The sequence below is a fragment of the Rattus rattus genome, chromosome 3 (assembly GCF_011064425.1).
Source record: "Rattus rattus isolate New Zealand chromosome 3, Rrattus_CSIRO_v1, whole genome shotgun sequence".
Taxonomy (NCBI): domain Eukaryota; kingdom Metazoa; phylum Chordata; class Mammalia; order Rodentia; family Muridae; genus Rattus; species Rattus rattus.
Window position 1 is genome coordinate 114,045,681 of NC_046156.1, and position 6,835 is coordinate 114,052,515.

Below are 6,835 nucleotides of genomic sequence, written 5' to 3' on the forward strand. Positions count from 1 at the left end.
CCCTTGCCTGTGTGCCGTGTCAGCTCAGCTGGAAGCTTGGCTTTGTTTACTCTGCAGCTTGAGAGGAAGAGAGTGTCTAGACCAAAGGATGACTTGTGAGCTCCTTGGCATTGTCAGAGCGCGGACTTCATGCTCTTCATGCATTTCTGAGTCTGCAATGATCTTGAAACAGACCCGGGATGTAAATGCCATAAGTGCAGCATGCTAATTGCACGAGAAAGACACACATCCAGTCCAGAACGATGGAAGCAAAGGTCACTCACGGCTCTAAATATCTGAAATGAGGAAAGAATTATTTATTTCCCTTCTTGTGCTGGCAATGACACAAGTTGTAGATAAGGCCAAGAAAAACACAAAACATCCAAATATTATGAACCTCAACCATGTTGGTCTCAAAATCCCCACAAGATACATCACATACAACAGTTGGTTTGAGTAACTTTGAGATAAGAAACTGTTAAGAAATTTTGATTTGCCCAAATAGTTATGCAAAATCAATTTTGCATAAAATAAGTTTATGAAAATGATTATTTAGACATGTTGATTTTTTCCTCCTCCTCCCTCCCTCCTTCCTTCCTTCCTTCCTTCCTTCCTTCCTTCCTTCCTTCCTTCCTTCCTTCCTTCCTTCCTTCCTTCCTTCTTTCCTTCTGTTTTTGTTCAGGGGAGAATGTGAACACAGTTCCCTGCTACCACAAGTTACACAGTTGCATTTCCAGAATTTGGAGAATCACAGAGGTGAGCAATCTGTAATTCAGTGGATAGGCCTTGTCATGGGAGATCCACCTTTGGGGTATCTCCACTGACATGTAGACATTATTTTGAGAACTCCATAAGTGAGTATTGCATCTATATCACTTCCATTCTACATTTCCCTAATTCTTCCTGTGCCCTCTACTCCCTACCTAATTCATGACCTCTCCTCTTCAATTATTACACACACACACACACACACACACACACACACACACACACACACGAGAGAGAGAGAGAGAGAGACAGACAGACAGACAGACACACAGACACACACACACACATACACACATACACGTAGCCTACTGACCTCACAGTTATTATTTTTAAGTGATTTCACCCTTTTGTTATTTTTAGATGAGAACTAGAGGGTTTACTTCTCAGTTTTTGAAAAGTCTAAGTTTTCTTCTCCGAGTTAGAATATAACTTAATGTATTCTAATGGTTATTTAAGAGAAAACATGTGGAACCAGTGAGATGCACAGCATGTAGGTAGGCAAGTTGTCGTCATAATTGGTAAGCTGAGGTTAATGTCCAGAATCAGGAAGGATTAACCTGAGTGCTTCAGGTGGTTCTCAGACCTCAATGCAGTTGTGCTAGTCCATGTAAGAACAGACAAATGAAAAATCAATATTAATAAAATAGCACTTAAATTATAAATTCTGTTCTCAAGGAAACCTTTATTCTGGTTAACACTTGTCAAGGAAAATTGTCAACATTGTTTTTTATTTATTTATAAGTTTATCCATGTTTGTATCAGCAATGGTGTTAGCTATACTTTCCACTACTGTGAAAAAGTACTTAACAGACAATATTTCAAAGGAGAGATTTCTTTCCAGTTATGGTTTCAGAGATTTTAGTCCAGATTTAGCAGGACTCAATGCTTTGGTCTTGGGTGAAAGAAAGCATCATGGTGATAGGTGATTATAGCAGAGGTCGCTTCTCTCTGAGTATCCAGGAAATAGATAGAGGGAGGCACAGGAAGGGACCAAGGGCATTGCATACTTTCCCAGGAAATGCCCCCACTTCCTCTGCCCAGATACCACATCATAATATTGATGAATCAATGATAACTCATTGGTTGCATCAGAGTCCTCTGGACTCCACTATCTCTCTGACTGTATCCACCAGCTGAAGACAAGGTTCCAAATGCTATGTCTCCAAAGAACCCTTTTCAATCAAACCACCCATTCTATTAATGGCCTGTTAATTTTCCTTGTTATTTATTTATTTAATCACTATTTATTTTTAGAATTTTAAGAAGACAGTGTCTTGCCATGAAACCAAGGCTGGCCTGAAACTCACTTGTCAGACTCAGCTGTCCCTGATCATGCTCTGTTCCTCTCACATCTGCCTCTGGGGGATGGGTAACAACTCTGTGCCCTCAATCCTGATGATGGCCTATTTGTCTTAAATATGAGAAACATGTTTGCATAAGCAACCTACAGAACTTTAGTTAATCTGGATAGACCTGTTGTAGGAAGTCTACACAGCCTGTTGTATACACATGGCTTTGGAACTGGTATGTGTCTATGGTCATGTCCTAAGTAGGAATGGACACACCATGCTGGGATAAGGAGATGCTTTTTATGCTCCTATGACAGAAAACATATAAAGTACATTAGTGGGAGATGTTAAAGCACAAGTGACAATATATTTTTTAACTTTTGAGAGTTCAGACATGTGTTGCACCATTCTATCTTGCTAAGTGAAGACTGCACCTCTGTGCACAGAATTCTCAGGATATCTGTTACAGATACTCAAAACATCATGAATCGTGTGATTGTTTTTTTTTTTTTATCACAGATACAATATGAAGACAAGTGGGCTAAAGCTTGTATCATGACTTTTCTCACACAAAAATGTCAGAATTCTAGTGTGTTTTCTTTTTGCTACAACATGGGTGATTCTAACAGAGTAACTTCATGGTCACAAAAGGTTGCTCTAGCAAGATACTATGGTATTTTTTGCAACCCGCAGGAAGGATAAAGAAATTAAAAACAAATCTAACAAATGCAAACTCTCCTCTTTAAGGGAGGTTTCTTGAACTACCAGGCAATCCATCTCTTTATAATCTACCTACATCATTAGATTCTGTGGCAAAGGAAATTAGGAAACACATTTCTATCTCACCCTCCTTTGATTGTGTTCTTACAGGATCAAAGTGGAAACTGTATAAATAGAACGTTATGGATCTTGTGAAGCTCTGTGGACAGTCAGTGGATCTACATTCCTTTGAGAGACCTTCAGAACACCCAGGTTTTTTACAAGCCCTGTGAGAGCTTCCCTGGCCTCATTGCTTCAGCCAAATCAGACATGTGTGGTTTTTGTGTGTTTTCTGACAAACTCCTATTCTGCCACCTGAAAATTTTGTTTTTGTGCTCAAAACTTCTTTTCTTCAGAATTTCTCAATAATACAGAGAGTCACCAGTCTCTCTGCACTCTGATGCCCTCTTTATCAAATATATTAGGAACACAGTCCTCTAAGCTGTATAGGGAACTTTATCTAATTCTGCCTAGACCTGTAGGAGGAAAGTTCTGTATACACATGGTTTGGAAAATGCATATCACCTCAACATGTTTACCTGTGAGCTGCCTTCTGACAGCAACTTACTGAAAGTTATACAAGTCTGTGCAAGTGGAGGGTAGGGGCATATTGATGGAAAGATTGATTCCAGGAGTTTTCTTCAATTAGTCCATACTTTCTTCTTTTAGATAGGTCTTTCAGGATGGCTGGCTAGCAAACTCAGGGATCCTCTTGCCTCTTCTCCAATACTGGGCTTACTGGTGCTCCACCACACCTAGACTTTAATGTGTATACAGGGGACGAACTGGGGTTCTCATCGTTGTGCTGCAAACACTGGACTAATGAGCCCTCTTTCCAGCCCCTATTGGTCTTTAATTGGTTAGGTTGTCATCGCAGTTCATGTGTCACTCTGTAAAATGCATTTATTTCCCTTTTAACTATCTGTATATTTTCATTATCGGTGGAGCAGCACTGTCTCCTATGTGTTTATCCCTCGGGAACAAAATCCTTGCCAGGTTTGGGCTAACAACTTCTTTCATATCAAAAGATGGATGAAAATATTCATGAAATATTTTTATGTAAAATACATGCAAATGTATATGCTCATATCTGGATGCATGTGGGTAGATTTCAAAATAAAGGATTGCAGCTGCCCTTGGATGCTCATTATCCACCCAAAGACTTTCTTTCCAGGTTGTTCTTATATAAATCCATCCAAACACTTGCAAATATTAATCTGCAAAGTAATATAACTTCCATGCATTAACTACTAGTACTATTTATGTACTTGAGAACTCTGTTCTAAAGAGCCTTGAGGACTTTCACCCTAACTTTATACTTCTGTGTTTCTGACAGTGAGTGAACCACAGAGTTAACATTCCTGTTCACATGAGCCACAGAAGATGAAGATGCCCTAATTTCTACTCCTGTTAAATTACATTATCATAATTCAATAATAGATTAGGGTTTCTTCTTTATTCATTTCCCAACAGATACAAATATTACTCTGCAGACACACTAATGGTTTAATACATAATTTCTTATCATTATTCTTTAAATTATCGTTTCTTCCCTAAAACACTCCCAATATCACTTGAGTTGATAGATTCCTTAACTTAAATTTTTTTATTCTCCCTCTATCTTACTTTCTATTTTTTCCAGAGGTCCTTGATATATTTTGGTAAACAATATTTGCTTTTAGACATTATTAGGGTTTTGGTTGTTGTTTATTTTTTAAAATACTTAGCTTATTCTTGAGAATTTTGAATATGTAATGAAGCATCTTATCCACCCCCCCCCCAATTTACCCTTACAACTACCCCTAATTTTCCAAGCAGTCCCTTCCCAATTCCCAACTTCATGTCCTTGTTCAATTGTTTCTGGTAGCCCACTACTAAGTCTAATTAGCTCTGATTGTGTGTACCTGGGTTTAAGTTAGTTATGAGTGACGTTTGCACATATTTGAGATACCAGGGTAAAAAGCAATGAATGTTTCACTTTAACTGCTTAAGAGAGAGCTTTTCAAAACAAAGAGGCAAGTCAATTGAGCAAGCAAACAAGAAAGCTCTCAAGTTGGAAGAATGGCTGCATTTATGTGTTTTCACTACTGGCTGCTTCTTCTCTGCAACCATATCCTTGCCTTATTTTTGCTCTATGTTGGTTTTTTTTTTTTTAAAGCAAAATCTCAATTTCATAATTTTACCAATAAAGATTTGGGAGCCAGATGCTGAGATGAGAACTTGCTAGCTCAGAAAGGAAGAGAAAGCACTCAACTGACCTTTCCCCACGCCTGACATCCCAGTTCTCCTGGTCCACACTATGTTAAAAACACATCACATTGACTATTCCTCGCTTCTACTTCCTGTCGGTCTCCCTAACTATCCTCCTGACTTCCTCTTATTTATTTCTCTATGTTTTTTTCTCCTGTGTTTACTCCCTGTCAACTGGTTGCTTATTCAGCCTCTTGATTTATGGTTGACTTTATTTAATCCTGTTTACAATAAACAGAAAGCTATTGGTGTGCTAGAGTTGAGCCACTCCACAACTAGAAACAGATTTTTTCCAGTAAATAACACAATCTCAGATTCACAGTGTCATCAAATATCCTGTAATACTGTGTGTCTCTCTCTTACAACTTCTGATCTTCCAGGAAAATATGATCTCTAATAGGATTTATTCTCTTCTGGAAACCTTTCTGACATCTCTCTCTGCATTATCATCACATTTGCTACTGCTGCTGCTGCTGCTGCTACTACTACTACTACTAGTACTACTACTACTACTACTATTGCTACCTCAGATTGTATATACACATGTGTAAATGTCTATGTGCCTAGAGCATCATTTAGATACTCTTTATGCCATTGTGTTTTGAAACATATGTAGCACAAGTTGGCTTCAGACACTTTCAAGATGGTTAAGAATGACTCTGGCCTTCTGATCTTCTGTTTCTCTGTTCCATGTGCTCAGATTACTAATGTATGTGCCACCATACCCAGCTCATGCAGAACCAGGAAGTATATACATGGCTGCATTACTAGGGTTCATGTCACAACACCCAGCTCATGTAGGGCCAGGAGGTAAATATGTGGGCTTTCTACATATTTTCCAAATATTCTACCAATGTAGCTAAGACATTAACACTTTCCTATATATGTGTCTTGATAACAATAGCAGATTATAAATAGTTAGTGAACAAAACTCTATTTCTTTTTTGGTTCTCAAATATTTCTTTTTATTAGAAGTTTAGTTATATATAAACATATATACACTATCTATCATATATATATATATATATATATATATATATATATATATATAATTTGTTTTTCTATCAGATTCTCATCCCTTGAAATGTGTTGTCTGTATAAGCATGCCTGTTAAAGCCACCCCAGCTGTATCATTTTGAACCCATTTCCCCTCTCCTTCACCATATTACCCCGAGCTACCTGATACTTCAACAAGGTATCTACACTTACTTTTTGCTGTTTAATATGATGTGCCTCAATGATAACATTAAGTGTGCCAAAAAGCTGTCATCTAAGGGAGACTTGGAGAATTAAGGCAATGCTCAGTCCAAAGAACAAGGAGGCTGTTAGTAAAATTGGAAGATCATGTTCAAGCTAGACAGTTTGGCAAAGGCTAGGATGTCTCCCTAGCATACCTTCCCAGGGAATCAAAGGACACAGAAGAAGGTTAATGTGGAGAGCTTTTGATGAATCCAGAGACCAGGAGACAGTGAACCTTGCAAGAAGAGATGATGTGGGGACTGGCAAAAAGGGAGAGTTCCATAGAATTTTGGGGTCAGTGAGTCTTTTTATTGAAGCAATTGTGAAAACAGTGTTCTATCCAGGACACATCTAAAAACCAATAGGAACAGACAGTTAAAGGTTATTCTCTGTGGACCCCAGATCAGGATTGGTATTTTAGAAAGGAGGTAGATAATCAAACCAATGAACAAGAGTTGGAGCCAAATAGGGGCAGCTAATTCAATTTCGGTCCTACTTACCCTTTAGCTTGTAGTCAGGTTTGGGTCAGGCAATTCTTTAATTAATTTCTC

At 38.3% G+C, this 6,835-nt stretch overlaps 1 non-coding gene across 1 annotated transcript; it reads right to left on the reverse strand.

Moving 5' to 3' along the window:
- Positions 1 to 658: 658 nt before the first annotated feature.
- Positions 659 to 814, reverse strand: LOC116897584. Its single transcript, XR_004387590.1, has one exon. It is a non-coding gene; the product is annotated as a U1 spliceosomal RNA (small nuclear RNA).
- Positions 815 to 6,835: the final 6,021 nt, after the last annotated feature.